Here is a 13,891-nt window from a genome sequence, read left to right as displayed (position 1 = left end):
TGCCACACTTACCAGCACACGCATGCCCATAGGTCTCTGAGCCTCTTGTGTGGGTGACAGCAGTGCTAGACAGACACCTTGGGCAGAAGTCTGCAAGGACCAGCAAGCCGACCTGACAGCCAGTGTGACAAAAGCCAAGCAGGTATCTGGAAGATGAAGCCAGCCCAGGGGCTGGAATGCAGCTGTTGTGACAGGACACTTGCTCAGCATCTGCAATGCCCCCGGCTCGCTCCTCAGAAGCCTTTCTCCCTCCAAACATGATAGGCTAGCCTGACCCTGACAGCCATTCCCACCTGCCCCACCTGCCCCACCTGAGCCCTCACCCTCACCCTTCCAGCAACACAACTTTCCCAATCTCAGATCAGGGCATGTTCTCAGTGAGAAGCGACACTGAGTAATCTGGCCTGGTGCCAGAAGCCTCCTCTTAGGAACTGCACTAGCGGCCGATGAGGAGGGCAGTTCTCTCTGGGGCCGCAGCCAGTCTCATTCCGAGGAATCAGAGGCCCAGGAGAGCTGACCCATAAAAGAACTGTCGAGAAACAATTAAAAATCTATGTCCAGAGGGCCAGCCAGGAAGCTCAGGTCTGAAGCCACCAACTCCACTCCCAAATCCCACCCAATCCTCCCAGGCAGCACCCATGCTGATGTCACCTGCCAGGCTGCCAAGCTTCTCCCTGCCCCTTGCTTTTAGCCAGGGCCTTCAGTCACAGCTGAGCCATCCCTCAGGGTCAGAGGCAGTGACGCTGGAAGTGGCCTTGCAAAAAGCAGTGACACTCAGTCTTTGGCATCCTTAGATCCCTCCTCCCCATGGCTGCTCTCGCTGGGAGCCTGAGCCCTGTTCCCAGCTATGGCTGAGGTCCCCGTGACATCCATCCCAGCAGGGGCCACACAGGGAAAGGCGCCAGGATCCAGAAGGGGGGTTGCTCCTGTCACCTTCTGCCAACACAACCAGAGGGAAAATAGCTGTGGCCAGCTGGAACCTCGGCAGTGCAGAGGGCAGCCAGGAATGTGACATTTTTCTAAGAGTCTCTCTAGTTCCATCATTCCATACATGGGGTTCTGGGAGAGGACGGTGCTTAACATCTGACCTGAAATCAGGAGCAGAATCCTTAAAGGGCCAGCTGTGCCTGCAGCTCACTGTGAAAAACCCTGCACTGCAAACTAAATGAATACCCCTGGGTTCAAATCTTGGCTGCAACATGTATCAAATGCTGAATAATCTTGTTATTTGTCCCTTTTCAGCTTCCACTGCTTGTCCTGAGGATGGCTGTGGCAACAGCTGCTTCACAGCCGTGCCATGAGGAGTATGTCAAACAGCACACCTAAGGGGCCTGACACAATATTTGATATTCAATAAAGAGTAGCCATTACTCCCATTAGCAACAAGAAATGACAAGCAAGTCCAGGGAGGCCAAGAATAAGGACTCCAGCCACCAAGCCGAGTCTGAGCCCTGGGACCTACATGGTGGAAGGCAAGAACCAACTCTTTTTCTATCTATTTATTTATTTATTTATTTTGGTTTTGTTTTGTTTTGTTTTTTGAGCCAGGGTTTCTCTGTGTAACCCTGGCTGACCTGGACTCACTTTGTAGACCAGGCTGGTCTTGAACTCATAGAAATTCACCTGCCTTTGCCTCCCAGAGTGCTGGGATTACAGGAGTGCGCCACTGAACCGAGCACACACACACACACACACACACACACACACACACACACACACACATTTAATGAAGTAAATTTATTAATTTATATAAAAAGAAAGAATAAGAACACAAAACTAGAGCCGGGCGTGGTGGCACACGCCTGTAATCCCAGCATTTGGGAGGCAGAGGCAGGCGGATCGCTGTGAGTTCGAGGCCAGCCTGGTCTACAAAGTGACTCCAGGACAGCCAAGGCTAACACAGAGAGTCCTTGTCTCAAAAAACCAAAAAAAAAAAAAAAAAAAAAAAAAGAACTCAAAAGTAAGCCCGGTGGTGGGGGTGGCGCACACTTTAATCACAGCACTTGGGAGGCTGAGGTAGGAGGATCTCTGTGAGTTCCAGGCCAGCCTGGGCTACATAGTGAGATACTGTCTTAAACGAACCAAACCAAAAGAACTTCCCATAAATTAAGAGAGAGCAGTAGGAAGGGTGCATGGGAAGGGTTGGAGGGAAGAGGGGAAGTGATGTAACTAGATTTTAATTTCAAGGGCTGGAGAGATGGCTCAGAGGTTAAAAGCACTTTTAGTTCTTCCAGAGGTCCCGAGTTCAATTCCCAGCAACCACATAGTGGCTCACAACCATCTATAATGAGATCTAATACCCTCTTCTGGCCTGCAGGAGTACATGCAGGCAGAGCACTGTATACATAATAAACAAATTATTTTTTTTTAAAGATTGATTATTTATTATGTATAGTGCTCTGCCTTCATGTACACTTGCAGGCCAGAAGAGGGCACCAGATCACATTACAGATGGTTGTGAGCCACCATGTGGTTGCTGGGAATTGAACTCAGGACCTCTGGAGGAACAGTCAGTGCTCTTAACCTCTGAGCCATCTTTCCAGCCCCAAACAAATTATTTTTTAAAATACTTTTTTTTGTTTGTTTTTTGTTTTTCGAGACGGGGTTTCTCTGTGTAGTCTTGGCTGTCCTAGACTCGCTTTGTAGTCCAGGCTGGCCTCGAACTCACAGCGATCCGCCTGCCTCTGCCTCCCCAGTGCTGGGATTAAAGGCGTGCGCCACCACGCCCGACTTTTAAAATACTTTTTAAAATATCTTAATTTCAAAAAAAATTTTTTTCAAGGAAGAACATCTCTGTTTACAGACCAAATAAGACAATCTCCAGAGCCGGGCAGAGCGAGTTCAGGACAGCCAGAGATACACAGAGAGACCCTGTCTCAAAAAAAAAAAAAAAAAAAGACAGTCTTCGAAAATGGTAAGGAGTCTACAACTGCGAGGTCATAAGGCTAAAATACAAATATAAAATATAAACTAAAATACAAATATTTCTAGTGCCGGCCCGATGTTTCGGTGGGTGGGGGGCCCTTGCTGCCTAGCCTAATGAGCTGAGCTCAGTGCCTGCTTCCCACATGCAGAAAGAGACAATGGACGCCCGCGAGCTGCCCTCCAACTTCCACACACACAACCACAACCACACACACGAAATAAATAAATGTGGAGGCTGGAGAGGCGGCTCAGCAGTTAGGGGCCCTTGTTGCTTGCAGAGAACCATAGTTCGATTCCCAGACCCACATGGTGGCTCAGAGCTGTCCAGAACTCTAGCTCCAGATCAAGCCCCCCTTCCTGACCTCCAGAGAGACACGCATACATGCAAGCAAGACATTCCTACATATAAAAATAAGTGTGAAACTTCTTTTCAAAGGGACCTGGAGAGGAGCTCAGCGGTAAAGAGCATGTGGTGTGGCAGCAGAAGACCCAGGTTCGGTTCCCAGCACCGACACTGGTGGCTCACAAGTACCTGTAACTCCAGTCCCAGGGGGACAAACTCTTCCCTCTGCCCCATGGGCACCCCCATGCACACAGCGCATGCACATACATTCAGGCACGTTAAATAAATGAATGAATGAGTGTTTTGAAGTTAGATTGATTAATGTTCTGTATAGGAGCAGGTTTTTTTTTTCCTGCACAAATAGATGTATATTACGTGTATGCCTGGTGCACTTGGAGGTCAGAAGAGGGCATTGGATTCTCTGAGCTGGACTTAGGGATGCCTGGGAGCCAACACGTGGGTGCTGGGAAGCAAACTCAGGCTCTCTGGAAGAGCAGCAAGTGCTCTAAACCACAAGCCAGCACTCTAGACCCAAATCTTGTAAAAAGCGACAACAACAAAAACCTAAGCATGGCAGAGAGGTGGCTCAGAAGATTAAGTGTGGCCCATGTAAGTGTGAGTGCTGAGTCCGATCCCCAGGGCCTGCTTAGATGCCCAGGTAAACATGCCAAGCTGCCTGTATCCCAGCACGTGGAAGGCAGAGACAGCGAGGGAGACGCAGAACAAGCTGGCTAGCTAGACCAGCCCAACAGCCATGCTCTCAGTTCAATGAGAGACTTCTCGTCAACATAGAGGGTGCAACCTAAGTGGAGATGCACACACCTATAACGCCCGCAGAGGCAGGCAGATCTCTGTAAATTCGAGGCCAGCCTGGTCTACAGAATGAGTTCTGGGACAGCCAGGGCTACACAGAGAAAACCTGTCTCAAAAACAAACACACACACACACACACACACACACACAAACACACATGGCAGAAAGTAATTGAGGAAGACACTCAACATCAGCCTCTGGCCTATGCACACATATACACGTATGCATATGAATATACACATGCTTTCATACACATGAGAACATGCATACACACACACACACATACAAAAAGAAAAGTTACCCTCATTTCTATTCAAAATAGCCCCAAACCAGAGAGCAGGTCAAGTGTCCATTCACAGGAGAATGAATGAACAAATCCCTGTCCCGCTGCAGTGAGTGGAGCTAGCCTGTGGTAAGGTGTAAGGCAGAACTGAGTGACAACACACAGGACACGACGCTTTAGCTGAATCTCAAAATGGTGGCTGGGTGACACAAGCCAGACACAAAAGTACCCTGTGTATGATCCCCTCTTCCTCAGTGATTACCTGGGACTCTGGTCCACAAAGAAAGCCGACCAGCACACTAAAGTGTGTCTGCTTCACAGACAAGGGTAACGGACGATGGCTTCCCAAGAGAAGCATAACACACAATGCCTCTTCCTCAGGAAAAGAGATCTGCTTTGTTTGCTTCGCTTTCTCAAGGGCTTGGGGCTGTGAGCATTTGCCGCCATACATAAGGGTACTGCTGTGTTACACACACACACACACACACACACACACACACACACACACACACACACACACACACACGGAGCCTCAAACACATAGCGCGCCATGCTTGGCCTCCCAAATAGCTGGGACCACAGGCTCGGGCCACAGAGAAATTTACAATGTAAACAGTGTGGGGCTAACTAAGGGCTGGTGAGATGGCTCCTCTGATAAGGACACCTGCTGGCACGCCTAAGGACCTGAAGGCCCACCTGACAGAAGGAGAGAGAGTTGAGTCCTGCAGATCACAGGCTGTCCTGCACACGATGGAGCCTGCGCATATACATGCACAGAAAGTCAATTAGTAATGAAAGTGTAATTTAAAAAGCATTCCCTGAGTACTAAAGAGAAATTCCAAACAACAGGTGCTTCAGGGGACTCACCGGGGACTGCAGGGCCAGAAAAGTCTCTCAGAAGAACTGAGGCAGACCCTGGGGGTGTGAGGGAAAGAGACCCAAACAAAAGCTACAAGTCCCAAGATGGCACCAAGGAGAAAAGTATACAGTCTTCTTGGAGGACAGCAATGGAATATTTGGTGACAGGAGAAAGGGAAGAAGGTAAAGAGATGCCACAGTATACAGGCGAGGAATCAGAGACTAACGTGGTAAGGCCTGGAAGGCCAGACCAAAGAGGCCTTGAAGAGTTGCTCACAGTTCCTAATGGGTTTTGGGTTTTGTGGGGTTTTTTGTTTTGTTTTGTGTTTGTTTTTTTTTTAAAGATTTTTATTTTATTGCGTATACAATGTTCTGCCTGCACACCGGAAGTGGGCACTACATCTCATTGTAGATGGTTGTGAGCCACCATGTGGTTGCTGGGAATTGAACTCAGAACCTCTGGAAAAGTAGACAATGCTCTTAACCTGCTGAGCTAGCGCTCCAGCCCTTGTTTTTTTTTGTTTGTTTGGTTTTGGTTTTTTTTGTTGTTGTTGTTGGTTTGGTTTTTTTTTTGTTTTTTTTTTTTGGTTCTTCAAGACAAGGTTTCTCTGTATAATAGCCATAGCTGGCCTCGAACTCACATTGTAGATGGTTGTGAGCCACCATGTGGTTGCTGGGAATTGAACTCAGAACCTCTGGAAAAGTAGACAATGCTCTTAACCTGCTGAGCTAGCTCTCCAGCCCTTGTTTTGTTTTGTTTTCTTTCTTCAAGACAGGGTTTCTCTGTATAATAGCCGTAGCTGGCCTCGAACTCACAGAGATCTGCCTGCTTCTGCCTCCCCAGTGCTGGGATTAAAGGCGTGCACCACCACTGCCCAGCTCTCCAAAGAATATTTGATAGGTCTATATTTAGTTAAATATCCATAACCAGGAGAATCTAGTTGGTGTTAATGCTATGCTGAGTCAAAGTTTTCAACAGCAAGCAGTCAAGTATTATCCTTTGCATTCTAGTCAATATTTTTCTCAATGGCTAGAGTGAGGAAACAGATTGGTATGGTGACCAAATCCCACCCCCAACCCCTGCCGGAAACAGGTTTCTCTGTGCAGCCTTGGCTGTCCTGGACGCCCTTTGTAAACCAGGCTTTCCTCTGCCTCCGCAGTGCTGGGATTAAAGACATGCACCACCACCGCCCAGCTGGGAATCAAATTCTTAGCATAATCCTGGGGAAAATATCAAAGCAGGACCAGGATCCAAGGAGATCTCAACAGGATACAAGGGGAACCCAATCCAATAGGCTTAACTTAACTGGGGAGGATAGTGAGCCCTCAGCCCGGGCTGAAAGCCCACTGTATAGCACCACCGTAAGTGCCTTAGTCAAATGCAGTTAGTCCCTATGTGAGCATAGTTCTCAAAGCTCATTAACATTCAGCCTATGTGACAGGCACGTGAACAGCCCATGTCTATACCAGAGCATGCCTAGAATACTTGGTTCAGTTGCATAACACATTTATGTACTTGTTTTGGAGATAGCTCTGGCTGCCCTGGAACTCACTATGTAGACCAAGTTGGCCTCAAACTTACAGATATTCATCTACCCCCGCGCCCCCCCCCCCCCCCCCCCCCCCCCGCAAGCACTGGGATTAAAGGCATGTGGCATCATCGTTCCTGGCTATGACGCACTTGCATGTGTGCGTGACACACACATATGTGGGGGTCAGAGGACAATTTGCAGGAGCTGATTCTATCCTTCCATCACATGGAACTTGGAATTGAAATCAGGCGGCTGGGCTTACGAGAAAAGCGCCTTACCTGCTGAACTGTCCCATCAGCCCCCACACAGAGAAGAAAGCAGAGAAGCCAGGTATGGTGGTTCACCTCTGTCATCCCAGCACTAAGGAGCCTGAGGCAAGAGGATCGCCAGGAGTTCACAGACAACCTGTTCTACATAGCAAGGGTCAGGCCAGCCTGGGCTGCAGCGTGTTATCTTAGCCAACAAGGAAATTAAAAGAAAGTCCAGGGGATCTGACACCCTCACACAGATAAATATGCAAGCAAAGACCAATGCATATAAAATAAAAACAAATAACAATTTTGAAAGAAAAGAAAGAAAGAAAAGGAGGAAGAAGATAATACAACAGACTTCCAGAGAGGAGCAAGCAGACGCAAAAATGATGACATGAGAAATGGGAGGCAAAGCCAGCCTGATCCATCGAGTGATAATGAGACTCAAAAAAGCAGAAAAAGATAAGAAGTCAGAGAAGGAGAACAGAGGAAGAGGAGGAGGAGGAGGGATGACAAAGGACAGAGAGAGAACTGGTATTAAAAAGTTAGAAGTCAAGGATTGGAGCACTCCAGTACTCAAAGCAATGTGGTATTGGCTTGGTATTTGAGAGTTCAAAAATAGATCCGGACATTTTCGGACAATTGATTTTTAAGAAAAACATAAAGAGAATTCAGTAGGGGAAGGGACGTCTTTACAAAGGCAGCCAGAACAATTGAATACTGCAATGGGTGAAAAATGCCAACAATCACACGTGGACCTCATGACCTTCAAAAGCCTTTGCACAGCAAGGGCAACAGCAGAGTGAGGAGACAGCCTACAGAGAGGAAGAAGAAGCTCATCTGACAGAATATTAACATATAGCATATACAAAGAACTCAACAAGCTAACCAACAGGAAGTCAAACAACCCACTCAATAAAAGAGCTTACAAAACGGACAGCTGGTTCCCAAAAGATTAAATGCAGATAACCAATAAACATATGGAAAACTGTCCACGTTCATCAGGCAGCAGAGAAACGCAAACCAAAGCTACAGTGAGACTCCATCTCACCTGAATCAGGGTGGCAGTTCTTAAGAAAACAAGTAACAACAAGTGGTGGCAAAGACATGGGCAAAAAGGAACCAGCAACACTGGGCGGTAATGGCACACGCCTTTAATCCCAACACTTGGGAGACAGAGGCAAGAAGATCTCTGTGAGTTCCAGGCCAGCCTGGTCTACAGAGTGAGTTCCAGGACAACCAGGGCTACACAGAGAAACCCTGTCTCAAAAAACCAAAAAACAAAACAAATAAACAACAACAACAACAACAAAAAGGAACCCTGCTGGTAGGAATGAAAACTACTCCAGCCACTAAGGAAATTCAGTATGGAAGCCTGTCAAAAATTTCAAAATAGCCAGGCATGATGGCAATGCCTTTTATCCAAGTACTCAGAAGGCAGAGGCAGGCAAATCTCTGAGTTCGAGACCAACCTGGTCTACACAGTGAGTTTCAGGCTAGCCTGGGCTGTGTACAGAGCCCCTATCTTGAAAAAAACAAAAACAGCCGAGCTTGGGGGCCTTCAATCCCAGCACTTGGGAGGCAGAGGCAGGCGGATCACTGTGAGTTCAAGGCCAGCCTGGTCTACAAAGTAAGTCTAGGACAGCCAGGGCTACACAGAGAAACCCAGTCTCAAAAAACCAAAACAAACCAAAACAAAACAAAAACCCAAATAAACAAATTAAAAACCTCCAAGTATATCTACCATATGACTCAGCTATATAGTTCCTGGGTATTTACCCAAAAGACTCCCAGTCAACAGCACGGACACTTGCACATCCTTGCTGACCCACACTGTTCCAAACAGCTCAATTATAGGACCAGCCTCAGTGGCCGGCAGCAAAGGATGGAGAAGGAAACTGTGATACACACACACACACACACACACACACACACACACACACACACTAGGATATTTTCAGCTATGAAGAACAAAGTTATATCATTTGCAGAAAAATGGATATAACTAGAGAGGATCATTAAGTGAATTATGCCAGTCTAAAATACTGTTTGTATTTTTCTCTCATTTTTGCCTCCAGAGCTTCTCTCTCTCTCTCTCTCTCTCTCTTTCTCTCTCTCTCTTTCTCTCTCTCTCTCTCTCTCTCTCACACACACACACACACACACACAAATGACATGATGACATGAGAATCGAAACTATCTAAGACAGTGATTCTCAACCTGTGTGCTGAGACCCCCATATCAGATATTTACATTATAGTTATAAAGTAGCAACAAAATAATTTTATGGTTGGGGGTCACCACAACCCTTTATGGTTAAAGCGTCACAGCATCAGGAAGGTTAAGAACCACTGATCTAGGAGGAAAAGGAGACCAATGGGAGAGGGAGAAATGAGGGGGGGGATAGGAAGAGGGGTATGCTCAATTCATAATAGACACTTAGGAGTTTTCTAGAATGTTCAAAAACAACAAGGATGAAGTATAATGGAAATTGGCAGGGGTAGGAACCTTGGTGAGCGGAGAGAGAATTTAATGGTAGTTTCAGATAAAGAAAATTTAAAAAATAATTCTAGAAATGGATGGTGGTATTAGTTCTACAATAATAGGAATGTACTAAATGCTACAGAAATTGTTAAAATGCTAGCTTTCATGAAATATATATTTTACCACCATTTCCAAAAAAAAAAAAAAAAAATCAGCCGGGCGGTGGTAGCACATGCCTTAATTGCAGCACTCAGGAGGCAGAGGCAGGTGGATCTCTGTGAGTTCGAGGCCAGACTGGTCAACAAAGTGAATCCAGAACAGCCAAGGCTACACAGAGAAACCCTGTCTCAAAAAACAAAAGCAAAACAAAACAAAAACACCCAACAAATCCTGGCTCTGCCAAACATTCCCAAAGCAGTGTTCTCCTTTGAGTCTGCCGTCAGCTCAGGACAGGGTTAGACTCCCGGAGTTCACCTTCCTCTCTCTCTCCAATAACCTCTGTTTACCTCCTGCAAAGGCAGGCCACTATCCCAAGGGTCGTCTCCAAGTGAATCCTGAAATTATAAAGACTGAGACCACATGATTCTGCTAAAACTCAAAGCGATCCCTGAGATTTGGCAGGTTCAGGGGGCATTGAGGCTGGGTTGAAATCTGGCCCTTTACGCATCTTGCCACGCCATGTGACCAGCACTGTTTACTACCGTCGTCTCAGCAGCCACAGGCAAAGCTGGTTATTATACAAACCCCTGATCACCAAACCACACACACTGGCTGGGTCTTGCGGAAGGAAAACATTCCGACTTCAGCCTGGCCTAACCTTTATTTCACCCAGGCCTGCTTGCAAAACAGACTCCAAAGCAGTTTTAAAGGAACCTGTCTTTTCAGCCATGGAAGACACGATGGTGAAAACAACACAGACACAATAGCAATGGGACAAAAACCCACAAACACGCATGTACCAGAAGGAGCAGAGGGGAACCGGGAGCCTCCTCACTTGGAAATCAATGTCCTCAGAGGCCCTGTGGGTCTTTTCCTGCTCACACCTGACTGGCCCGGATGGGTTAAACAGTATCTTGAGTATAGGCAAGATCCATTTGACTGCTCCTCCCTCTCCGTGTAACAATTTGGTTCTGGAGTAATTTAGGGGAAGAGGTCAGGGAGGAATCAAAGGACTGTGACCTTTTCTTCTCATTTGTTCTTCAGGAGGTAAGCCTTCCAAACGCTTGATTCTTGTCCCTGCAAGCTGGCACTCCCTGGTCACTTAAAATAGAAATGTCAAGTGTTTTCTGTTTTCTTTCCATCGCACTGCCTGGTCAGCCTCTTGTGGTCTCATCAGCTATGAGGTCTGGATACCAAATGGGGTGAGTCAAAGTGGACATTCAAGGACAGTTACCTCTCAAACTACCCCCCCCGGGGGGGGGCTGGTTATCAAAGGATGGCTTGAACTCCCCCCTCCTAGTCCATGCAGTGCTCCCCAGGAGCTAGGTGTCCCTGCTTGTAAGTCTGACAAGAGAGAACCTAATAAAAGTGAGAGCTCATAAAGCAGGTGAGATTATACTGCACAGTGTTTGTGGATTCTAACTGAACTGCTACCTCCTGTTGCTGGGTAAGCCCACATTGTACAGTGGCCTGATTCTGCGAGTGACTGTCAGACTTTTTTTATCCCATCACTCTTATTTCACTTTTTAAAAAATAATTTTAGAAATTATTTTATTTTTGTACATATACGTTTATATTATTACACGTATATACAATAGACTACCTATGACGAGAAGTACAGTGGCACAATCAGGAATTAGATAAATGTCTCATTCTTAGTGTTTTGGCTATTTGTATTTGACAGCCTTGAAGAAGACCTTATTTCACTTTTTAGATGCTGAACCTTTTGACTTTAGGGAGTAGAGAAAATGAGGCCATAACACGGAAATTGGTGCTGTGGTTGCTTCTGAACAGTCTTTACATGACTCTAAAAGCGGGGGAAAGCACACCCCAACGGCAACACGGCAGCCTCCGCAATGAACTACACGAAGTCCCTCACAGGGTCTAGCTGGCGGCGGGGCGCGTGCTCGACGCTGTCAGCTCAGCTCCGGCCCCCGGCGAGCCCAGCGCGCGCACTGGGGGACAACCGTCTGTGTTTGGGCCGGGGACACCCGCAGGCCTACAAATAAACACTGGTGGCATCGGGATCGGCAGCCCTCTAGCCCCAGGGCCCGGCCACGACGAACCTGGGCCAAGGATTCTTTGTTAAACACAACCTTTATTTCTGAAGAGGGACCCCGGCAAGGGGCAAGCCAGGACAGCGAGGGAACATAAGAAAACAAAGGAAAAAAAAAAAAACCTTGAGGATGAGAGGGAAGGAGCCGGCCAGGAGTTGGAGGCGGACGCGGGTTCCCTCGACTCCCGCAGAGGGACGCCCCCTTTGATGCCACTTGCTAGGTGCACACCCCAGACGCTCCTCGCCTTGGGTAAGAACTCAGAGGACGCAGAAGGCCGAGCCCCACGCCCCCTTGCTCCCCACTTCGGGCCGCGGGCCTTTTCGTACTTACCGGGGCCCCCTCGGACAGGTCTTCCTCGCCCGCGTCCTCTCCCCTCCCTGCCCCCTCCTCACTTCACATCCCCGCCTCCAGGGGCCGCAGCCATGTCCGTTATGGGCAACCCCGAGGCGGCTTGCCTCCTTCCCCTTGACCACAGAGGAGCAGGACCACTAGCTAAAGCTCCGGACGCTGATTGGTTGAAATTCAGATTGGCGGAAGTTTCTCATGTTTTTATTGGCTGTTTCGTACGCTAAGCTGTAACTTCAACTGCCCCTCTGGGAGCCTGGCGGAATTGTGAGATAACTCACACTGAAGAGATACCGGGAAGCCTGGGTCCTACCTTGGGCACGATGCTCCCGCCTTTTCAGCTCTAGATAACCTGACTAAAAGCAATCACACAATTTCCTCCCCATTAGTTTTCCCATTAACTTGTTCTAAAGCCATGGGCAGGCGATACCTTCCTCCCTTTATTATTTTTTTTAACAAAAACTCTTGCAAGATAGCCTTATCTCTATTTTCTTCAATTCTCCCTCCTTGTTTTGTTAAAGTCCCTCAGGATTAATATTGCGTACAAACTAAAGCTGGAGAATCTAAAGTAATACTGTTATTTCGCCCTCCGCTCATTTGAAATCTAAAGGGAAAAACAAGTTTTAAAAAAATGTTTTTCTAGATAATTAGAGAAATCGCTTGGGAATCCTCTCTTGGGAAAACAAAAATAAGCCTGTGTCAGTATTTACTTCGATTTTCCCAGAGATCTAAGTCTGGAAGAGTTGCTTTAAGAAAAAAAAAATCTGTTTATGAGGTTGAAAAGGGTCATAGCTGGCCCTGGGAAAAAAGAGCCCCTTCCTTATATTAATGAATTTAATCATGTAATTAAAATTCCTCTTTTCAGCTGGACAAGAAGCCATTTTACTGATATAACTCTGTTTAAAACAGTTCAGCTGTTACCTAAAACACCCATAGAATCATGTCAAATTTCCTTCAACACAGATATCTGCAGTTTATCATTACAAAAAACAAAAACAAAAACCAAACTTTCCACATAGCATGATGGAGGTAATGTACGCATTTTCAGGCCTCACTGCCACATGGACTCACTACAGTCTCAAGCATGCTGGAGAACTTTTTTTTTTAATCCTTTTTTTTTTTTAAACACAGAAATATAAATTATAAGAATGTGCTTTTGTTTTAATCCCAGGTATAAGGATTGAGGGCTGCTTTGGACCGTCCACAGCAGCTGACCATGATTTGCTTTGTGCTCTAGCAGAAGCGTGGTTTTGCCAGCTGCAGATTGTGTAGACTGTCTGTGAGTGTTCGACGTTTGGGGTTTTGGGGAACTTTTCAGAAGGGACGTAAATGTGAAGACCCCCACCACCACCACCAAGAGGCATGGTTGGTTGGTGGTCGGTGGTCTTTTAGGGAGGTTTGTTTGTGGTGTGTTAGTAGCTGTGGTCAAAAAAAGAAACAAAAGGGAAAAAAATTAGATTTAGGGCTTTCCTAATTTCTCTCCCCTCTATGCTTCTTTCTCTCCTATCTAGTGTTAGGGGATGAAATGGGGGGGGGGGAAGAGGAACCCACAAAGTAACAAAGCTAGGCATTTTCTCAATTGAGACTCCCTCCGATGACTCTAGCTTGCGTCCAGTTGGCATAAAACAAAGCCAACTGCATTGTTGTTTGCTTGTTCTTGATTTTGAGCTAGGGTAGCTATATAGCCCCATAGTTCCTGGCCTGGCCTGGCCTCAGACTCGCAGGGATCCACCTGCCTCTGCCTCCCAAGGGCTGAGAATAAGGTGTGCACGGCCACACCCAGCCCTACTTCCTACAGCACAGTGGCCCCTCTAAGCCGCACTTGCATCTGGACACCATAC

General features: G+C 47.0%; 1 protein-coding gene across 3 annotated transcripts in view; it reads right to left on the bottom strand.

The window, feature by feature from the left end:
• TMEM94 (transmembrane protein 94) overlaps nucleotides 1–12,179 on the bottom strand; it is a 36,028-nt gene extending 23,849 nt beyond the window's left edge. Inside the window, exons 1-2 of one of the 3 annotated variants that reach the window (XM_084803368.1) lie at nucleotides 12,036–12,178; nucleotides 13–171 (exon numbers count right to left, since the gene is read on the bottom strand). The gene's annotated coding sequence lies outside the window, so the exon portion shown is untranslated. Of the gene's footprint in view, nucleotides 1–12; nucleotides 172–12,035 lie in introns of all 3 variants that reach the window. The other 2 variants (XM_084803369.1, XM_084803367.1) reach the window with 2 other exon arrangements.
• Between the last annotated feature and the right edge of the window lie 1,712 nt (nucleotides 12,180–13,891).

The sequence above is a fragment of the Acomys minous genome (assembly GCF_964271855.1).
Source record: "Acomys minous genome assembly, chromosome: 12".
NCBI lineage: Eukaryota > Metazoa > Chordata > Mammalia > Rodentia > Muridae > Acomys > Acomys minous.
Note: the sequence above shows the minus strand (reverse complement) of the source record. Positions and strands in the feature narration are given on the sequence as shown.